Source organism: Zootoca vivipara, chromosome 9, assembly GCF_965207765.1.
Source record: "Zootoca vivipara chromosome 9, rZooViv2.hap1.1, whole genome shotgun sequence".
In the NCBI taxonomy this organism is placed as follows: Eukaryota; Metazoa; Chordata; class Lepidosauria; order Squamata; family Lacertidae; genus Zootoca; species Zootoca vivipara.
This window is the reverse complement of record NC_142592.1, coordinates 22103895-22127372: the sequence shown is the minus strand read 5'-3', so window position 1 is coordinate 22127372 and position 23478 is coordinate 22103895. Positions and strand designations below refer to the sequence as shown.

Genomic DNA, 23478 nt, shown 5'->3' with positions numbered 1-23478 from the left:
CAGGGCGGTTCACAATTTAAAATTGATAAGGTCACCCTGTGGCAATGTGTAGAGGCAAAGCAAGAGAGAGATGATCAACACCAAGTTGGAAAAATACACACTTACAAATAAAGCTGTACTTGATGGATGTAAGGATATATGACTTTTGACATGATTGAGAATTGCACAGCCAAGGACAGATAACTTTAAAGTGGTAAAATCGGAATGTGGAAAATAGAAGAAGAATAAGAAGCAGGAACGAGTCATGAGAAGGCTCTTCAGGAGGTCCAGACTATGGAAAGCCTGGAAAAAAATTAATAATTAATAAATTGGACTACAATTTGCCTCTTTTTTTAGTTTATTGTTTTTAGTTGGAATATGATTATATGTTAAATGGCTGTTTGTATTGGCAAACTAATAAAAATGATTTAAAAACAAACAAACACCAATTCCCCCTATGGAATCACTGATAAGTGATCATACTGGCAGGAAGAGTATTAGTTAAGGACACAAATACTGAAATCTAGGGCATGAAAGAAATTGAGCAGGCGAGAGTCATCAGTTTGTATCAAAGGTGATAGAGAGGTCAAGGAAGATGGAGGCAGGGTAGATACTTCTGCATGAGGAAATAGAGGGTCTTGTGAATAACTTCCACTGGGGTGCAGAAGTAGAAACCATGTTGGATAAACTGGGAAAGAGAAAGTCGGCGGAGCAGAAATAAAAAAAAAAGCATCCTCCAGGAATGTGAAGGCAACAGGTAGAGGAGAAAACAGGCAGAAGTTGGAGTTGCAGGGTGATTTTTAATTTCTCAAGGGACTTAAAGCTTTTTTCTTAAGAGTGAAATAATGATGTGTTTGCATACATTCAGGGAAGAGCTAGATGAGAGTTCTGATTTACGATGTGGATAGGAATAATAATGACACAGCTAATGCCAACCAGGAGATGGGATAAGAAAAATTCTTATTTTGTTGCCACCACTTTGGGAGGTGACAAATTTAGAAGCAGACTATAAATTCTTCAATAAATATAATTTATTATTCAAACCCAATGACCAGGTATCCAGCAACAGTGTCAACAAACATCCCAGTAATTCAGATCACACAACAGAAAATACACAAATTTATTAGTTGTCATAATAGCCTTTATAAAAAAAACTAACTACATGTCAAGATAAGTAACATTTCCATCTTTTAAATGGTAAATACATATTCCTATGCATGATGGATTATTGAGTACTGTATTGAGTCATTCCCATGCTAATCCTACAAATTCAATTATATATAAATGAATTGTTTTGAACAATGCAGCTGCCTTTTAATAGTTGTTATAAAGAGCAATATAAATGGATATATGAATTATTCCCACCTACTAGCAAACACACCACATCACTGTGTTATAATTGTCATATGTGCTATTGTCATGCTTTACTGTAGCAGACAATTTCATACCTATTTCATATTTCTTCCAAAGAATGCAAAGAATCTATCAGAAAGAGATATACCATGCTTTAAAATCACCAGTCAAAGCTATTCATTCTGAACCAGTTCAAACATATGCGTTCCTTTCATGCTATTCTGTTCAGACTTTGAGCCAATTCAAACATCATTGCAAGCCATTTTAACAGCAGATTCTCAGAGCTCACCTAGTGTCTACACTAAAAGCATAAAATACAGCAGTACAGGCACTGCTATTGAAATCATGATATGCCAATGTCATTATCCTGCATGGGTTGGTGATGAGTAGATCATTTTCCCCTATTGATTTTGCTCTACAGGACTGCCCCTCCCCATGATACAGTCATCAACAGACTGACCATAAACACATATTTTAGAAAGAAAGAGGCAGATTGCCACACTACAGTCACCATTCAGAAACCTATAGCATAATAAGCCATTTTCAGAAAGTAACTCAGTCCTTCACATTCACAAACAATAGCTGTCTGAAAAACCTGACTCTGCATTCTGATACAGAGATCTGATCTGAAAGAGCTTTGTAAACCCTGCATCACCACAAGCCAGTACCGCCACATTCTACCTTTCTAAATTGTCATATTTTGTAAGGATATAAATATATGTATATATATATATTACCTTAGATGAAGACTTCCCTTTTGCCTTTTTGTCCATCACAAGTATCTCAAGTTTATATTTTTAAACGCAAACACAAGGTTGCACCAATAAACTTCAAGCATCCTCTCCTGCGGCAGAAAGCATATTAAAAAGAGAGAGGGAGAGAGAGGAGATTTCAAGCTGTGACCTCAGAGCAAAGCACAGCCGTTATCTCTTCGCCAACCTTCTGTAGAAAACAGACGAGACAGCAGGGAAACTGGCTTTCTTGATGGCTGCAACACTTTCAAATCAAGCATTCTGCGCACTGTGAGCTCAAGGATTTATATCTTCTTAAACAGGCCGGTCCCACATAGCCTTGCCCTGTGCTCCTGGCAATATGAAGCATTTCACTGCAGTCACTTTCTGGAAAAAGATCATCCCATCATGTTGAGATCTTTGCCTCTCAGCACAGAGACTAAAACAATGGGCACAATATGCATAATACGCTCACTAAAATATCCGGTGCACTTCCTGCAGGCAGCATTGCAGCCAGTAATGGGAATATATTGATCAGCTCACTAAAATAATCAAGATGAGGCACTGACTCACTGCAGCAAACAGTTGTTCCACCCAGACTTAGATGCAGATCCAGTTTTCTATCTCTACAGCATCCTTATGGAAATGAGAGGCCAACATGCATGGAATGGTATATTTACATTTTCGCCCCACCATCTGGGATCTATTACTCTCTCTTTCAGAGGAAAAAATGCTGATCAACTGCTTTCTGCTGCTCCCACTTTGTTTATTCCAAGTACTGACTAGCTGTTCACTCTAAACTACACAATATATATGTATGATTCATTTAATGAAAGCCTCACAGTTTAAGATGTTGTGTTAAGGGCTTTCCATGTTCACTCATGCTTCAGAATTACAGCTGTTAAGGGCCATGACCATAGTTGCTTTGCTGCCACATACACCCGGACAACACCATTACTGGCCCCAACAACATCCAACATACCATCTCAGGACTATTTAATTGCTCATCTTCTAACATTGTGTATGCCATCAAATGCCAACAGTGCCCTTCAGCTCTCTATATTGGACAAACAGGCCAAACCCTACGCCAAAGGATAAATGGACACAAATCTGACATCAGGAACCATAAGACAGAGAAACCAGTAGGAGAACACTTCAGTCTCCCAGGACATTCTATACAAGATCTCAAAGCAGCTGTTTTATTACAGAAAAAATTCAGGAACAGACTGGAAAGAGAAGTTGCTGAATTACAACTCATTACCAAGCTTAAAACCATGGAGCCACTTGGGATGAACAAAGACATAGGATTCTTATCTCATTATACATGATCAGCTTTCCTTAGCACCTCAGCCCTTGCTTCCCCCCCTCGCAAGACCAATTGCAGTCATTAACAGTCATTAACAGTCATCAGCAGGTTTACCACTCCTATCAGCCCATCACCCATTCCCATCACCCCCACCCTCTGAATATACATAAGGGTCTGGTGGATTCTGTTTCAGTGTATCTGACGAAGTGTGCATGCACACAAAAGCTCATACCAAAATAAAAACTTAGTTGGTCTTTAAGGTGCTACTGAAGTTTTTTTTTTTCATTCTGGTAAATGAACCACCATAGTTGCTAGGGGCTATACTATCTGAAACCAAAAGGATGCATTGGTTGCCATATATATATATATATATATATATATATATATATATATATATATAATATTTTAGCTCCCCTACCCCACTAGTAAGTCCTAGGAAGTGTACCGGAAGAAGCAAAGATCACCAGTGTCAAAGCAATGATTCTTCAACATCAACTTCGTTGGACTGGTCATGTTGTGCAGATGCCTGATTATCGGCTTCTAAAGCAACTACTCTATTCCAAACTTTAAAATGGAAAGTGAAATGCTAGTGGTCAACAAAAGAAGTTTAAAGACTTTCTCAAGGCAAAAAATGTAGTATAAATACTGGCAACTGGGAAACACTAGTCTGCAAGTGCTCCAATTGGACAATTGGTGTCATGGACTCTGAAGATGCTTGAACTCAAGACGAAAGAGAGAAATGTGCTAAGATGAAGGCACGTTTGGCAAACCCTCACCGTGATCAACTAATTGTTTTGGACAACAACCTGTGCTGCCTAGGACTGATGGAAGTTGTAGCCTGAAAGATCTGGAAGGCACCTGGTTAAAGGCTGTCTTAAATTTGTAAATATTTACAACAATAGAATTAGAAGCTATGTATAATGTGGAGAAAAATTCATTCTGATTTTTTCCACAATATTTACTTAGAGATCCTTTTATAAATGATACCCCAAATCCTATACTCCCTAGCAGAAAATTGCAGGAGGGAGGACAGTCTATCTTGATTCAGTAAAGGAGGAAGAGAAAACTACAGATTCAGTGTTCCCAAACAGGAAATAATACTCCTGGGCATTATTAAGAGATACTACCTAAAATGGATATCACCGCAAAAGCCAATAGGTTTCCATTATAATAATGCTTACAGATGAATTGTGATAACCACAAAATTACTGCAAAAATAAAATATACCCAACGCAACCTTGTGTTTTAATATTAATTATTTATGCTTTTCTTCTCTGAAATCACTTACCTTGACAGACTCCTATTTTGACTTAAAGAGGTGAAATGCAGCATTTGTCCACTGTTAGGTTTCTTTTTAGTAAAGCAATTTTACATAAATGTTACTAGAATTGCACTAAATACTGTCTAGTAAAAAAGAAAGAAAGAAAACCCAAGCAAACAAAATACATGAAAACTAGAATGAAGGAATGTCGCACATTCCAATAGTAGTTTTTAAAAAGATGCTCAAAGGGCAATTAATCACAATCGCTCCACTTGTTGGTACAATGAGAAACAGCAACTGCTCCTTATCAACTAAATGCAATATGACAGCAACAGCTTCCTGTCAGCTAAACACAGCATGATGTGTATAAAATATAAGAGATGTCTCAGAAAATGCAGGTCAGTTAGCAAGTTGCAAATACCATAATATTGTTTTTGACACAGAATATACACCCTTTATTATTGGAGAACCAAAATCCCAATGGGCATTGTGAAATAAACTTTTTTAAATTGAGGTTTATCTTTTTGTTTTTAAAGGGGGGTTCTCGTTAAATTAAAACATGAGGAACATGTAGCCAGCAGCATTGCTAGCCACCTGGCTGCCCGGGGCGGCAAACCTGAAAGCACCCCGCCGGGGGTGGGGGTGGGGTGTTCGTTGCGCATCATGATGCACGGCACACGCGCCACGATGCATGCATGCACAGGAAGCACACAGCAGGCAGTGGCGGGCGGCGTCCGGCAGGCCTCCCCCTCCCCCTCTGGCCCTCCCTCCGCCCGTCCTCACAGTTCCCCTCACAGCCCGTTTGCGCTGGCTCCACAGGGGCTGGTCCTGCTCACCTGCTGCCTGGCTTTCTTCAGGGCCATCATGGAGGTGGGCGAGGGCTGCGCTGCCGGCGGAGGGCGGCTCCTCCAACAGGGAAGAGACGCCGTGGAGGAGCCGGGCTCGGAAGCCGCTGGAGCTCTTTCCACAGCGCACCCCGGCTTCGCCTCCATGTGGGCGACGAGGGGCGCTTGCAGCAACGGCCATCGGAGGTGGTCACCCCCATCCAGCCTGCTGCCCCCCCCGCCCAGCCTGCCACCCGGGGCGGCACGCCCCCGCCACCCCCATTACTGCACCGCTGCATGTAGCTATTTTGCATTGAAGGAAAACTTTTCCTTCTTCACAACTTGACCCTTATTCCCTCCCCCTCCTTTATTTTCTTTTCCCTGTTAATTAGTTGGTTCCTACTTTGTATAAAAGTACACTATTCTCTATCTTCTTGAAACTGGTTGTCCCTTTTGGTCTTTTATATTTATAAATAAACAGACATTGTAAAGATCCTAACAAAATTTATCCAGTAGTCTATGCTTGCAAGGAACCTAATCAAGGAATTTGGACTGTAGAAGATTTCACATCTGCATTGTTTTTGCACAACAGCCAGATTTAAACTACATTTATTAAAGTTTACCATCCAAATTTATCTTCAGTTATTGGGGTGTTGAATCATTAGCAACCCACCATTCTCCAGTTTTTGAGTTGAACTTTGTTCCCTCTGCTATGCCTGCAGTTCACCACACTTTTTGAGTTACTGATTCATAATAGTACATTATTATTATTATTAAATATACAACATAACAAGGAATCTTAATGTGGAAAGTATTGGTATAAGTATTGGTAAGGTGAAAGAGAAGACACAAATCAAAACTGTAGCAAATATGCACGAGGCAAAGTGAAGCAATTTGTCTCTGGTGGCAGACCTGACCTCTCCACTCCGCCCCCCATTGTTGCAATGCTGCCAGCCCTACCAGGGCTTCACCCGCAACATCAGCACAGTGCCATATCCCCCACCACTGCACCTGCTACACCCTCGCTATTGTGTCATGGCAGCAGTGTGGGTGCAGCTTCAGGCCAGGGTGCAGCTGTGATGGTTGGGTTGGTGGCAGCACAAAAACAATGGCAGGGGCAGGGAGTGGGTAGGATCCATATCAGTGGAGTGGGGCAGGATTGTGGGGGAGAGGGTCACGTCCTGGCAACTTCTAAAAATAATATTAGAAGCTCTACAAGCCAAATGCAGAGTAGAGCCCATCCTACGGGATCTGGTCTAGCATTCCACCCCAACACAGTTTCTTACTATAGCATTTACACTGGTACATATCAGAGAGCCATATTTATATATACACATTGCAAACCTGAATTGAAACGTTTCTGTTCTTATGAACATGCTTAAATGAAAGCATCATGTGATCGAGGGAGGGGAGCTAAAAAATATGCATGCTTTGAGATTTTACACGTTTAACCATCACAGAATGATAAAGATAAGTACAGTATAGCCTTTCATTATCAGTGGTCAGTTAGATGAAAATACTAAAACTAAATAAACTGCAGAAAGACTTAATTTCAGATAAGCAGAATACAATTATCTGGTATACAGAGTGATATCTGGCATAAACCAGTGACATCATTACATCCTCCCTTCAAAGCGAAGGAGATCAGCGCCAAAGTAATGGGAAATTATTGGGTTTTTGGAGACTGCAAATAGATACGGGAGTCTGAATCATTTTGAATGTTCAAGGGTACAAGACTATTAAATATTATGGCATGCCAGGAAACCTGCTGCAAATAGCACCCAGAGAAATGAACCAAATTTATTTATTATTTATTTCTGAATTAACAAGGGCATGTTGCCATGAGTCTGACATCAGATATTGATGCATAAAAACCCATGCTAGTTTCCCACATTTGCCCCTCCTGTATAAGAATGGCACTCAAGCAATAAAATATTTGCATATACAGATAGGAGGCAGAGCTGCAGCTTGCCTGTATAAGTTGAAAGCAACTGTGAGACATGAAAAGGCTGTTTGTTTCCAATATAGTATTCTGCATAGAAACAGAATGTACCAGAAAACAGGTCTGCAGTCTTAAATTCCTAGGAGGAAGTGCAGAATATAAATGTGATCAACTCGGTTTCTGCATGAGAAGAAAATGTCCAAAACACCTCCAAAACAGCAGACCAGAACAGGCCTAGCTGGACATCACTATCTGCTTTCTTAGCAAATGTAAATCATTTGTCTCTCCTAGACTTCAGAAGCAGCATCTAGAGAAGGCTTGCAACAAGATTTGAAAACTGCAAAGTAGTAGTAAGTAAAACCTTTATTGGCATCAAACAAACTCGCATACAAAATAATAACAGATTAAAACTGTCACTGTGGCAAACGCTGTGCCAAGAGAGGGAAGGGAATAATCCGCCATCCGCTTTCACGACAATGGGGCTTCCGGCGACTCAGACGACTGCAGAGTACAACGCCGAGAAAATAGTAAATTAAGATATTGAGCCACCATCTCGGTGAGGACCGGGTCCTTCCCCAGCAAGAGGAACCGCAAGATTTCCCGCTCTGGTCTCCCTCTGGGAATGCAGAGCCGGTCCAGGAACCGTTGACGAAGGTCGGCGTAAAGGTTACAATGAAAAACCATATGTGGAAGGCTTTCCACCTGAGGGTCATGACACGGACAGATCCTCTCATCCTTCGCCCTGCCCGAGAATCTTCCCCACAGGAGGTTCGATGGATTTGCATTGAACCTGGCCAACGAAAATGCCCTTCTTTCCTGTGGGTTCAGTAGGAAGTCAAGATAGTTAGGTTTTGTTTCATGAGCCCACGGGAGGTGGAAAAGAAGGGGGGAACATGTTGTGCCTGCTGCCGCTATAAGATCCTGTCTCTCAATGTCCCACAACCTAGTAATGACTGTGGCTTTGGCAGATTGTAAGGACATTGAGCGGAGGAGTTCTATTGAAAGCCCCAGTTGCAGTACCTTCCTATTGAAGTGTTGCAGCCCTGGGGGGAGGAAGGTGTCCGAAAGCATTACCTGGAGGAAGGGATCTCTGTCAGAGTTGAGGCAGATTTTTAGCCAGAATATAAGGAATCTTGCCCAGGCGACAGATTCCACCTTGTGTTGAGCTCCCTCTAGACATAAAACTGCATATGGGACGCATCTTGGAACAGAGAAAATCTTGTAGAGAAAGGTTGATTGCACTTGCTCTACTGTCTGGGTGAACCCCGGGATCCAGATTGGAATGCCGTAGAGCAGTTGTGAAATGGTCTTGGCATTGAAGATCTTGAGCGCAGAAGGGATATGTGAGTTGCCCCTTGTTGTAAAAAATCGCGTAATTGCCTGCGTGGATATCTTACTGGCGTTCACCACCACGCCTCGATGTGGAGACCAGAGGAGCCTATGGTGATAGGTGATTCCTAGATAATTGAATTTAAAGACCTGCTGGATGGGTTTACCTCCAAAAACCCAGCTATAACTCGTGCGTGAGTTACCAAACACCAGGATTTTGCTTTTTTCAAAGTTCAAGCATAAGTTCATTTTGGCCATGTACTCAATGCAGGCAATTACCAGACGCTTTAGACCTATTCTGGTCCGCGAGAGCAAAACCATATCGTCCGCGTACAGGAGGATGGGAATGTTTATGGCCTGGAGTTTTGGAGTGTGGGCATCCACCTGCTTTAGTAATGGGGCTAGATCGTTGAGAAAAAGATTGAAAAGCGCAGGAGCAAGTACGCAGCCCTGTTTAACTCCTCTGTTGATACTGACTGGTGTTGTGATTTCATTCCCAGAATGGATTTTTATGCAGCAGGTGTTATTGGTATAAAGCTTTTTGATCAGGTAAAGAAGTCTGGGTTCTAGGCCCATAGCCTCCAATTTGGCCCAAAGCAACCTCCTGTCAATGGTATCAAATGCCGCTTGAATGTCCAGGAAGGCCACATGTAGATGTTCTTTATAGAATCGTGTGGATTTGGCGACTAGGTGAGACAGCACCGTGCAGTTTCGTAGGGTCGATTTTCCTGGTCTGAACCCAGCCTGTTCAGGGCCTAAGATGTTATTGTCATCGAGCCAGGTAGTTAATCTGTTTAACAGATGCTTAGCATATAATTTCCCAATGTTAGAGAGAAGACTTATTGGCCGATAATTTGCTGGCAGCTTTTTGTCACCTTTTTTGAAAATAGGGATAATTATGGATTGTTGCCAGGAGCTGGGCATAATTCCTGAGCTATCGACCAACGTGAACAAATCAGCCAATATCGGAGCCCACCACTCCGGTTTAGTTTTAATCAGTTTAGATGGAATGGCGTCCGGGCCAGGGGCCTTCCCTACTTTCATCTGATCAATTAAATTTGTGATTTCTGACATGGATACTGGAGGCCACTCATCTAGGAAAGAGAGTGTTCTGATCTTGCCTGTCCGGTGGGATGCAGTTGTCGAAAAATACTGACTTGAAATGATCTATCCATGTGCCCGATGGAATTGAGGTTAGCTGCTCATTCTGTGGCAGTGGGGGATCTGCTACGGCCTTCCAAAAATTTTTGTGATCTCTAGATTGTATGGCTGAGAGTAAAATTTCCCAGCTTTTCTGGATATGTCTTAACCGGCCGAGCTGGATGGACTCCCTTAGTTGTTGAGTTCTAGAAAAATAGATGTCAGGTAGGCGGGAACTGCCCGATTCTCTGGATTCTCTGTACAGTTTCCTGATTTCGGCTTTCATAGCTAAAGTCTCTTTGTCGGTCCAATCACCTGGGCTCCTTTTCTTAGGAGGCCTATGTGAGTGCGTGTGGGACAGTTCTGTTATTAACTGCAAAGTATTTCATCAAAAGATATAAACACCACTGCTCACATCAAGTATTCAGGGTTCTAAATCTCACTAGGCCCTTCCATGAGTAAATACGGCTCACTGCTTCAGACATTTGTCCTCTACGAGCTGGGAAAGTGACAGGGATGGTGACAGAGGGTGGAGCTTAGCATGCCAACTCCCACTCATTTTACATGAAATCAGATAGCAGAATGCTGAAACAAGGCTATAATCTATTCAGCAGGTGGCACAGAACATAATTGTATCTGAGGAGTCAGGAGTTTCCCGTTACTGTTCTTGATGAAGATTAGTAATTACCTATCTCCCTGGCTGGTGTGTCTTCTGAGTCTTCCATGACACCTGCTGGGTGTTCATCAAGAAGTCAATCAGAATACCATCTATATAAAGTAGCAGGAATTATGCTTTCTGAACTCTCCTTTGCTGCACATCCCACTATCCAAAGCTTTCTTTATTTGTCCTCTCTTAAACAAGCAGTTCTGATCTTGTCTTCTTTCTCTTCACACAAAAGACACATATTTCACAACCCTATGGCTGAACCCTCAGTATGCTCCACAAAAGTTCTGTTGGCCTCTCTGGGATGTTTGTGCTTGGGTCTGTGGTTTCTCAGGGCAATGGCACAGCTTTCCCAGTCAATAGCCATGAGCTGCCTCATTTGGAACCTGCTGCCTTATCTATCAGAAGTGGAGTTTGACAGAATTTCAACTGTACTGAAAGGCCTTTCTGTTTACTCAGGCTGCTGAAAGCACATTATTTTGTTTTCGTTCTCTGTTGTTCTTTGTTCTGGTGAGTTTAGTGTCCCAAGCCAAGAAATTTGCTAAGGGGGAAAAAACAGCAGTGTTTCGATCTTGCTTTTATCATGTCTGTATCATCCTGTTAGGTACATGCATCTAAATTCACAATGAATGTGGAGAAAACAGTTGTTTTGTTGACTATATTGAATTCATGGTTCCAAATATAGGTAATGATCCTGTATGAGTGCAATACCGGTACATGTACATAAACTTTCTGGAAGCCCTCTAAAAAGCTACAATCAATCATCTTTCTGCAAAACTCTTGCCCTAAGACACTTAGTGATGGAGGTCTCGCTGAGTTTTGTCATTCCTTGGCTCAGAATATGAACTTCAGCTTCTGGTAATGCTCAGTTTATGATTCTTTCCTCTCTCCCAAGGTTCTTTTCTGTCTTAGATGTTGATTCCAATGCAAGTCATAGAATTTGAACTTTGCCTTTGTACAGGAGGCACTAGTTTTACCACATTCACAAATTTCTCTTTCTTCCAGCCAGGAAAGCATTATCAAAATTCAAAGGACCCATTCCAGCTAGGCAAAAACCATCAAGGATGATGCAAAGCAGGACTGGAGAGGGATCTGGCTCAGGAGGGTATGTGTGCTGGGGAGATTCCTAAGGGCCAGACAGAAAGACCTGGAGTATCAAATGTTGCCCCCAGGCCTAGGGTTCCCCATTCATGCTATAGGTGGTGAAGGATAACTCAATGAAGGTGTTGCCTTGGCCCAGTGTGTGCCAGCTTGCTGTTCCTGCGGCGTTTGTGAGATGATGAACTGTGCTGGTTGCAAGTTGATTGTTGACTGCACCAACATTAGGACTGTAGAGGGCAGTCAGAGGAAGGTGAAACTTTAGAAAATGTGCTTTTTCTCTGGAATCTGTAGAAAGCAAACAGAAGCCAGGAAGGCAGAGTTCTTCTCAAGTGACATGGTTAAAATAACTTATTGAAGTTTGGTACACTACAATTGAAGAGTCACGGCTGTGGTGGATAAATAAATAATGGATGTAAATGTAAGGGAGTAGAAGTGCTCATTTAATTTTAAAGAAAACATAAAGCCATAAATAAATTTAGGCTATAAATGAAAAGGTAAGAGTGGGAGGGAGGGAAGGGATGAATGAAATTGTCGAACAGTCTGACAAAAGACTGTAATGGAAAAAACAGAACACAAATTGATTAGTGAATTTAGAGATTGATGAATGTATGAGAAACAGGAATTACAGCATTATAAATTTGATGCCCTAATCATCTACAGAATGACTAGACAGACGGTTCTTCCTGCAGACTTTTATAAATTAGTATTCTGTAACAGTAATAGGCAATGAAGAGACATAGGGCTATTGGAAAAGCAAATTATTTTCCCCTCAAAAAAAGTATGTGCGTACGTGGGCTAATCAGTCCATGGGTGGCTCTCAACATGATGGCAGACCTTGTGTGGGGTGATGTCAGGGACCATGCTGAGGAGGGCTACACTGAGGAGGAATGGTGGGAGCCTCCCCCTCCCCCTCCCCCTCCCCCTCCCCCTCCCCCTCCCCCTGCTCTGGATCCTGAATCTTCCTAGGAGCAGGAGGACAGTATAGATTTGGAACAGTGGTTTGCAGAGGGACATAGCTCAGAAGGCAGAAGCTGGGAAATACTGGATGGGGAACAGCTAGGAGAAGAAACACTGAAAGAGAGAGGGTTAACAGATTCACAGTCTCGGGACAACATTCACCCTTCTCTAAAGTCACAGAGAGCTCAGAAATTGGCAGAACAGAAACAGAGAGTACAAACTCAGCTTACAAGACATAGAAGTGACGTAGATTAATAGGGACAGAAGGAGATGGGATCCTTAATTAGGAGCACCACCATTCTAGCAGATGTGTTTTCTTTGTTCTCTCGCTGTGATTATTAAAGTTTCTAACTGGTAAGAAGACTCTTTTTCCTTTGTTCTGCTTATCTACTGCCACGGGGGAGGAAGTTGATTCCATAAAGCCTGACAGGTGGGAAGAATGCTCAAAAGACCAGATTAATTTGTCTTTTTTTGTGTAGACAAATCAATCTAACCACCAGTTATAAATATGGCTACAGCTAATTTGCATACATTGTTTCATGCCACCACTACTTTCGATACTGAACAACAGATGGTAGATAAATTCCATTAAACCGCTGCTACGTTGGAGTCAAATGGGTGAATGTATAAACTGGGATGCATATGAGCACAGGGTCTTTCTGACCCAAAGAAAGCCAGTGCTGAAAGAGTTGTAAGGAAAACTGGCAGTCTCAAATCCACGGACAGGAACAATTTAGGCATGTGTGCAAGCACACAGCCATAGAATAAGCTAATCAATACAAGGTACACTTTCAGACTAAAGACTAAGAAGCTTATTTCTGAACACACTGTCTACCTAAATGGTATTGAGCTAAGTGATATTATCAAATACCTTTAGCCCCAATGCATCTCTCAAATAACTTTCTATAGTATATACTCAGTCTGTAGCTGAATTTGTTCAATATCCAGATGCTATTTGTAGACTTGACAGCTGTTGGTGGGATCCAGTGAGTTATAATAATAATAATAATAATAATAATAATAATAATAATAATAATAATTTATTATTTATACCCCGCCCATCTGGCCGGGTTCCCCCAGCCACTCTGGGCGGCTTCCAGCAAAACAGAAATTCTAAAATACAGAAATCCATCAAACATTAAAATACAGAAATCCATCAAACATTAAAAGCTTCCCTAAACAGGGCTGCCTTGAGATGCCTTCTAAAGGTAATAATAACAATTTATTATTTCAAGGCATATTATTTCAAGGCAATTTATTATTTCAAGGAGTTCCCACTTTCCTCCGCACCTCCCAAAGCAAACCACCTATTGTTCGTATCAGCTTCAATAAGAAATGTCCAGGTTTTAAAAATAAACTCTGCATGTAACTGTTTCCTTGGAAAAGTTATTGTCTCTCCAAATTGCTATGAAATTTGTTGATACAGTGGTACCAAGACATCAGTTACATTGTCATGATGAAATGATACCTGGCTGGGCTGTTAAAGAATCTGATGAAATATTGCTACAATGTAATATGCAATACAACGTATCTGAAGAAGTGTGCATGCACACGAAAGCTCATACCAATGACAAACTTAGTTGGTCTCTAAGGTGCTGCTGGAAGGATTTTTATTTATTTATTTGTTTGTTTGTTTGTTTGTTTGTTTCTGCTACAATGTAAATTAGCCTTTTGGGGAAAACGTCAATAAATATGGCATGCAATAAGAAAAGGACACATAGGGGAGATACAGTCAACCGTTTGACCACACCTGGTATGCAGCAGCATCTCCCTTACTGCTTGGAATCACTGCAGGGATCACTGCAATGTAGATATATGGCTCAGAGTGCCTAAGAGATGACATTATGAACAAGTTATGCAATAATTACTGCAAAGCTATGTCCAGTAGATGTGTCTTGCCTTGTAAATTTAGAGAAAAGTATCTATGTCAATATGTGACAGCAAGAACAGAGAGACTTCCACTATAGTACTTTAAAGACTTCCCTATTAGTCTCTAAAGTGTCACAATATTCTTTGTTGTTTTGTAATTAACCAAGCACTGGCCCTATGAAGCCCTCATGTGAATGCAGATGCATTTAAAATAATCAACCGTTAACTCACACACAGAGCTCTTATCATGATTAAAAACAGAATGCAATTAAACATTTGCTTAACTACTTGAATCCTGGCTGTTTTGTGGTTTGGTAAATTAAGATATCACTGCAGGGAAAGCACCAGCTCATGATGATTTTCTAAAAGCATGTGTAAGTGGTTGGCTGGATTGAAGCCTAAATATTCTGTTCCTTGGAACACTCAAAACTTTGACAAGATAACTCATATTATTGATCTTTTGGTCATAGCTATCTTCAAAAGAAGTTTATTAATGAATTTATTTCTACTTATATATATATTCTACTTCATGACTAATGCCATGAAGAAAGATTAAACAAAAACTCAAAGGAAACAGTCAAGGCAAACAGCAATTCTCAGAGATTTCATCATTCATTTAAATAGAGGGACAAGATCCATCCATGCTGATATGGATCAGGTTCTTTCCTAAAAATAAATGGGATGGGCTTTCCAAGCAGTGCTATAATGTGGAAGGTTTGGAAATATCACACCACAAGAAAACAAAGGCCGTGTAATGCAAATTTGGAATACAGCAGATTAAGAATATCATACAAAGATGTCTCACCATAGCTGCCAAGTTATCCCTTTTTTAAAGGGATTTTTCCTTATGCTGAATAGGCTTCCTCGCGAGAAAAGGGAAAACTTGGCAGCTATGCACTGTCTCACACATCTGTGAGTTAGATGAGTAGAACTCATTCATGTTTGCAGTTTATGAGCTCTTGAGATTAACCTCAAATATAGCCTGTTTTTACTTTTTTAAAAGTTACATCTACCATCATGGCATAGCTGCCAAGTCTCCCGTATTCCCCGGGAAACCCCCGTTTTTCCAGCTGTTCCCAGCCGAAAAAAATGGATTTTTTTGTTTTCCCCCAGTTTTTTCTGGCGCGGTGGCCATTTTGGAACTGGGCAGAGCATGCTCAGAAGCGACTTTTGATGCTGCTTTGCCCAGTTCCAAAATGGCTGCAGTGCGACTTCTGGTGTGACGGCCATTTTGGAACAGGGCAGAGCCGCATCAAAAGTCGCTTCTGAGCATGCTCCGCCCAGTTTCAAAATGGCGGCAGCGCTACTTCCGGTCTGCTACTTCCGGTCCAGTCCCTTATTTCTCAGGCCGGAACTTGGCAGGTATGCATCATGGTTATATGAAAACTTCCACATATTCCTACAATACATATTCCTACATATGTCATGGAGTTAATCTTTATTGGTTTCGTTTTTAATTTTGCCACAACTCCTTGGGCTATTTCTCTAGGAAAGGCTACTAGTAAACTTTAGAATAAAGTAAAATCAAATAGCTAGCAAGGACGACTTGTCTGATGTTTTTGGAAATACATAGCATGCCAGACAGAATATGTCCAAAATTGAACCAACAGTGGTAGCACGAATACGGTTCTTCCATAGTCTATTTCATCTAAACTCATTCTTCTCCATTAGTTCCACACAATTATGAAATTAGAGTATCATAAAAATATGAATGCTATTCTACTAAATTCTAATATATTGGATTCATTGAAATTAATCAACATAGCTAAGTTAGGTTTGTTAATTTCACTGGGCCTGCTCTGCATAAAACCTAGCAGAATACCAATCACCATGCTTATACTCTAGCTAAGGTTAGTTGTAAATAAATCACACCAATAAGACTTAGTCACAGCTGCCTTTAGCTGGAAACTACCTACACATTTAATGTTTCAAATTTTGACTAATGAACATTTTTTCAAACTTATTCTCTTCTATTTAAACTGCACTTTTCAAAGATCCAGATCTATAGTATGTATTCGTATTCCTATACTGCGTTAATAAACTGCATTGTAATTTGTATTACATTGGTGCAAGTGAATAGTCATCTATGAATATTCATGTAGACAGATACACATAAACTGCAACAGATTTAAACTTTCACAGATGCAATTTTACATTCTACATGTCATTTTTACAAGCATTTAATTTATTAGCATCTTAAGCAATATTCAAGTTTCCCTTTTAGCACCCAAATCCTGTTCATACTTACTCAGAAGTACACCCCCACTGAGTTCAATATGACCTGTTCTCTATTAAAGTTATATAAAGGTAAAGGGACCCCTGACCATTAGGTCCAGTCATGACCGACTCTGGGGTTGCGACGCTCATCTCGCATTATTGGCCGAGGGAGCTGGCGTACAGCTGCCAGGTCATGTGGCCAGCATGACAAAGCCGCTTCTGGCAAACCAGTACAGCACACGGAAACGCCGTTTACCTTCCTGCTGTAGCGGTTCCTATTTATCTACTTGCACTTTGAAGTGCTTTCGAACTGCTAGGTTGGCAGGAGCTGGGACCGAGCAACAGGAGCTCACCCCGTTGCGGGGATTCAAACTGCTATCCTTCTGATCGGCAAGCCCAAGAGGCTCTGTGGTTTAACCCACAGCGCCACCTGCATCCCCATTAAAGGTATCCCCATAAGCAAATATTTGTATTCCGTTTATGACCCAAATACTGTTGTGGATATATTGGCATTTCCACACAATGAATCATAGGAACATAAAAAGCTGCCTTAAATTACATGAATCAGTGCTAGCAACAAATAAACACCATGTGGGATACGCAAGAGAGACATAATTCTATAGCTGAATCTGCTATCAAGCTACAAATCTCTCTCTCTCTCTCTCTCTCTCTCTCTCTCTCTCTCTCTCTCTCTCTGTGTGTGTGTAGAGTTGAGTATTAATACAACTCATATAGAGAAAATCTGCCTCAAAAGCAATTATCAGTAGGTCCATCCTTAATTTATACATGGGTTGGCTCCAACTCCTGATATATTGAATTCCTAACATATGTTTGTTCATAATTCTAAGTCTCAGCTCCATTATTACCATGATTGACTAACCAAGCTATGTTTGAATGTCAGTGAGAAATTCAATATATTAAGTCAGGTAATGTATGACAGAAAATAGTAAAGGAGAAAGCCCTGTGTCTGCAAATAAAATTACTGTAAATGCACTGTTGCTTTAACAGGTCCCTGTAGCAGAGAATAAAAATGTCAGAAGTGTGTGGGGGTGGGGTGGGGGTGGAATCCCCACTCTGATGTGAGGAATCTTCATTTTCAATCCAAATTACATAGAACAAGTCAACAGCTTACAGGTGCTTGCAGAGCACAGCAACAGTTACTTATGATTTATGCTAGTCAGCCAAACCAAATACTGCAGGTGAAAGCAGAAACAAGTTCCTAATCAATCTGAGGAAATGTGTTCATTACTCCACATACGGTCGCCACTCACTATATCCCATCAGATGTAAAGCTATTAACATGCACCACACTAACCATTTTTACTTAAACTATGGCAAACCCTGTGAAGAAAGTGGCAAAAATAGAAAACAATTTGAAGTTAAGTGAATTTTTGAAGTGGGAATTAAAAATAAATAAATCTCTTGATGTACAGGTGGTATTTAACAGCAGTTAAATTGGCTAAAATGTATAGACCAAAAAATGAATATTGGAAATGTAAGGAAAAGGAGGGTACTTTTTACCACATGTGGTGGACATGTAAAGAGGTAAAAGCTTTCTGGGAAATGATAAACAATGAGTTAAAAAAATGTTTAAAAACACTTTTGTTAAAAAACCAGAAGCTTTCCTACTGGATATAGTGGGTAAAGAGATACCGAAACAAGATTTAAAAAATTGTTCTTATATGCTATAACTGTGGCAAGAATTTTGTTAGCCCAAAAATGGAAACAACAGGAATTACCAACAAAAGGAGAGTGGCAGATGAAATTTATGGACTTTGCAGAACTGAGATTGCATACACGTTATATCTTTTAAACAGTTGAAGCTTATTTTCCCCCTCAAAGTACTGTAGTTTGTTAAGGGTCACTGGGAACTGCAACTTTGTGAGGGACAAGCTACAGTGTGCAGAATTCTTTGAGGGAAAGAATATGCTTTGAATATGCAATAAATGTATAGTTTGCATGAAGTCTTAGTCTGAATCTGACAATTTCTTTCAAATTTCAGAGCTAAATTTCTCCGTGTTTCACTGATAGCTATAGGGTTAAGAAAGCCTGTGGATGAATGAGGAATGGTTCATGAGGAATGGTTCACTTATATTCCTCCTCTGATGAAATTGTAGAGTGTTTTTTTTCTCCATCCTCTATCAATATAGCTTTTAGATAGTTACTGGAACTTCTTGAGAGCAAAGCAAAGTCAAATTTTTGGCTAACTTATAGCATACCTCCTAAGTAGCCTCATGGGATCTTTCACATGACAATGTTACACAATTGTGTTATTATTGTATTTTCCATCAACTTAGAAGAAATGGATTTCTATTTATTCTTTTCATGAGTAATTCTGTAAAACACTGTTGTTATATTGTTCAAAGATAACACTGGAAGCAGCAGGAGAGAGGCAATTGAGTAATCCATCTCTCTTGAGAGGAATAAGACACGGTTGGTCTCTCTGTACTGGCTGGCACAAATACTTCAACATCAATCTACTATTTGGAAACAGAGGGTCTTTTATACTTTGTTTATGCCTTTTGCAAGGATACATCTCAAAGTTTTTGGACTACAGAAGCAGGTTCGCCTACAAAGGAACCAATCAGTAAAGCAGTCCCCTTTTGCCTAATTTTATTATAACCATTTTTGTTTGTGTATATCCAAAATACTTTCATATTGTTGTTGTCCAACTCTTCATGACCCCATGGACCAAAGCACGCCAGGCACTCCTGTCTTCCACTGCCTCCTGCAGTTTGGTCAAACTCATATATTCATATATTCTAACCTTAAAGAATGAATTGGAATATGTGAAAATATTTTCAGAGACTTGGAAGTGGTGTGCTTCAACTGTTATTGCATGTGAAATTTTATTCAATAGCATGGCCTATGCCAGGGTGTTGTTTTTTCCAGCAGGAACTCAGTTCCTGCACCTTTCAGGTGGGTGCCATTGCCATTATAAGAGAACAAGGTGAGTTCCGGTACCTCTTTTCCTAGAAAAATAGCACTGGTCTATACTCACATTTTGCGTGGAATTGTAAGCTCTGGGCGGTACTCTGAGAAAACCCAAATAGCTTCCAACAAATGTTTGGATAGAGTCAACAACAATGAGAGCATATTTTTCCTCCTCTCCCTACTCTTCATATGATGCGGAAAGGGATAACCAGAATGGAATTTCACTGGCCCTTGTATAAAGCTGATTGGAAGAAGATGAAGAACAGACAAAAGAAAGTACTTTTCCAAACAGTGTATAAGCTCTCCGTGGAATTTGTCAGCACAAGAGTCTACAATACATAGGCACATTAGCAATTCAAAAATATGTTTCATGGTGTCCATTTTAACCCCCGAACTTATCGTCAACTTTGTTACATATAAAGTAGATTTTGTATTGCTATTTTACAGTTGAATGAAACCAACATTGTGTGTGTTCAAATCAGTGTCACTCTAGTTGCTCTTTGAAACCAGCTTCAATGCAGATGATCACTGTGGCATTTACAAGGGGCTTTGCAGGCACCAATGATAAGCTATTAAGTGGGCCTGCAAACCTCACTTTTGGCAGGGAACTGCAATACCCACAGCTGACTCCATATATGATGTCAGGTTAAGGCAGGTAGCTGAGGCTTGGCTGGAACAGCTTCATGGGTGAAATGAGGATTGTCAGGCCTAATTAGGCTTGCAGACTGGAATTTTAACATTGCTGCATCAGGGTCTCTTAAATACATTTCAGTTTTGGTGAATAGTTAAGCTGTAACTTATGGATGAGCTGAGAGTCTGGTGGACCTTGAGTAAAAACCCTATGGCTGAGAGGGTGGATGTGTCTGAATTAAAATGAGTTGATATATTACATATATATTATTAACTTTTTATTGATGTAACATTTTATATGTAACTGTATTTTTGTAATATTTCATTTAAGTAGTCTGTTGTTGCTTCCGTATTCTGTACACAGCTTAGAGATATTTTTAATATATTAAGCGGTATAGAAATTGAATCATCATCAATCAACTTATGCTATTTATTGTTATTGCCTTACGTATGTGTTGAATTTTTTACTATTAATAGACCTTTGGTTTAATTAGCTTTGCATCCATATAGATATGAATGGAATTATTCTTTCCAATGAAGGAAATTTCCAACAATATATCCAATAGATTGATTTCCCAAACAGGTGTGACCACTGTATCACCTACCTTGAGCACCAAAAACACATGAAATCATACTGTTGCTGCTGGAAGATTAAAGTGCCTGTGTTTGACATGCCATAAGTTACAGAACTGTACTCTAAAAGAAGAGTGGCTATTATCCAAGCTAGGATTAAACTCTGTGACGAATAGTGTTTAGAAAGCTACAAATATAGTGGCTACATCTAGGAATGATACATAGTAGGGAAAGTTCAATATATTAAAATAGCAAAATCTTGACATCCCCCTTAAGATGCTTTTGTTGACAGAAAAGAGGTGACCAGAAAACAGAAAGTGGGGGAGATAACATCAGAACAACTCCCTAATTAACGAGATAAGTGAAGAGAAATCAAGTTCCTCAATCCCCTATTTAGCATCAGTAATAAGGAATGCAAAATTTCCCATATTTTACATGTTTTAAATTTCCTTCTATATAACTCTAATGGTCCTAATTATCCACTTAGTAAATGACTTCATGGAAATATTAAACACCGACACAGCAGTAAAGGGGTTAATTGCAAGGACTATTTGTTTAATTAGAAGTTTAAGCATGAACAGACAACAATTCAAGACACAATGGGAAAGAGATCTTGGTGTGACAATTGAGGAACAAAACAAGATATATTGTGCTTTTCAGTGAAAAGAGTATTGTTAAGTTTGCCGGTGTAAGAGGCACTACATAAGTTACTGTTTCAATGGTATCTGACACCCACTAGGCTGAATAAGATGTTTTCAATAACACAATTTAAATGTTAGAAGCGTAGTGTTCATCATACAGATGTCATCAATATTTGGTGGGAATGTCAGATATGTCATAATTATGGAATTCACATTTTAACAACCAATACAGACACTGCAGGATACAGCATGCGTTTCAAAGCAGAATAACTTTATAGTAAAGTATTCTGAACAACTGTGCATCTTTAATAAAGAATCTATTTATGCAAAAATGGTCTGGGCACAACATTAGGGAAAAATAAAGCCCCCATAAATCTTTAAATGTATTGAAGAAGCCAGGATACACAGGAAAAAGTGATATTTCATTAAAAAAATCATATAGCTGGTAGTCAGGCTTGCTTTCTAAAATAGAGGAATACTAACTGTGGCATATGAATGTCAAACAATCCATTTATTGATGAATCCCAAGCTGAAATTAAGATTGCCGGAAGAAATATCAACAACCTCAGATATGCTGATGACACAACCTTGATGGCAGAAAGTGAGGAGGAATTAAAGAACATTTTAATGAGGGTGAAAGAGGAGAGCGCAAAATATGGTCTGAAGCTCAACATCAAAAACAAAAAACAAAAAACACTAAGATCATGGCCACTGGTCCCATCATCTCCTGGCAAATAGAAGGAGAAGAAATGGAGGCAGTGAGAGATTTTACTTTCTTGGGCTCCTTGATCACTGCAGATGGTGACAGCAGTCACGAAATTAAAAGACGCCTGCTTCTTGGGAGAAAAGCAATGACAAACCTAGACAGCATCTTAAAAAGCAGAGACATCACCTTGCCGACAAAGGTCCGTATAGTTAAAGCTATGGTTTTCCCAGTAGTGATGTATGGAAGTGAGAGCTGGACCATAAAGAAGGCTGATCGCTGAAGAATTGATGCTTTTGAATTATGGTGCTGAAGGAGACTCTTGAGAGTCCCATGGATTGTGAAAAGATCAAACCTATCCATTCTTAAGGAAATCAGCTCTGACTGCTCCCTGGAAGGACAGATCATGAAGCTGAGGCTCCAATACTTTGGCCACCTCATGAGAAGAGAAGACTCCCTGGAAAAGACCCTGATGTTGGGAAAGATTGAGGGCACAAGGAGAAGGGGACGACAGAGGACGAGATGGTTGGACACAGTGTTCTCAAAGCTACCAACATGAGTCTGACCAAACTGCGGGAGGCAGTGCAAGACAGGAGTGCCTGCCGTGCTCTGGTCCATGGGGTCACAAAGAGATGGACACGACTAAACAACTAAACAACAACTCTTTTTTATTTTTATTTAAACTATATATAAATACCAAAGTTACCTAAGAGGTGTATATAAAAATTTAAAAGCATACAATAGATAAAGCATACAGGTAAAATTTATTAAAAAACCAATTCACTTTATTTAAAAGGCTGCTAAAATAGAAATGCCTTTGTCAGGTGCCTGAAGTTCAATAGAGCAATTTCCCTCAACACCTATTCCCCTTACAGAGCTACAATTCCCAGATTTACATGGGAAGTGGGCTAACAGTCAAACCATTCTGATAATAAAAAAATTCCTTCAGTAGCACCTTAAAGACCAACTAAGTTTATATTTTGGTATGAGCTTTCGTGTGCATGCACACTTTATTTTGCTTCGACTCAGACCAACACGGCTACCTACCTGTAACATTCTGATAATGTAAGGGCCATTGCACTTAATTCTACAAAATGAAGTACAAATGGATTTCCATTTCCAAGCAACTGCTAGAATCCCTGTGTAAATTGAGAACTGTGACCCATTTTGATAATATTGTATACTCCATGTTGCATCAACACCATGAGGAGTTGGATAAAGAAGTCAGATAAGGAACATATATTTTACTAGATACAGTATCTTTTCACCAGAATTACCAAGGTTGCTTTGGATGCTTACAAAAAGAAAAGAAAAAAAGCTTAAT

At 40.0% G+C, this 23478-nt stretch overlaps 1 protein-coding gene across 7 annotated transcripts in view; it reads right to left on the bottom strand.

Moving 5' to 3' along the window:
- Positions 1-23478, bottom strand: part of CNTN1 (contactin 1) — a 145393-nt gene that overhangs the window by 80252 nt on the left and 41663 nt on the right. Inside the window, exon 1 of one of the 7 annotated variants that reach the window (XM_088652427.1) lies at positions 2070-2516. The exons of the other annotated variants lie outside the window; for them this stretch is intronic. The gene's annotated coding sequence lies outside the window, so the exon portion shown is untranslated. Of the gene's footprint in view, positions 1-2069; positions 2517-23478 lie in introns of those variants that run through there. 7 annotated transcript variants of the gene reach the window in all.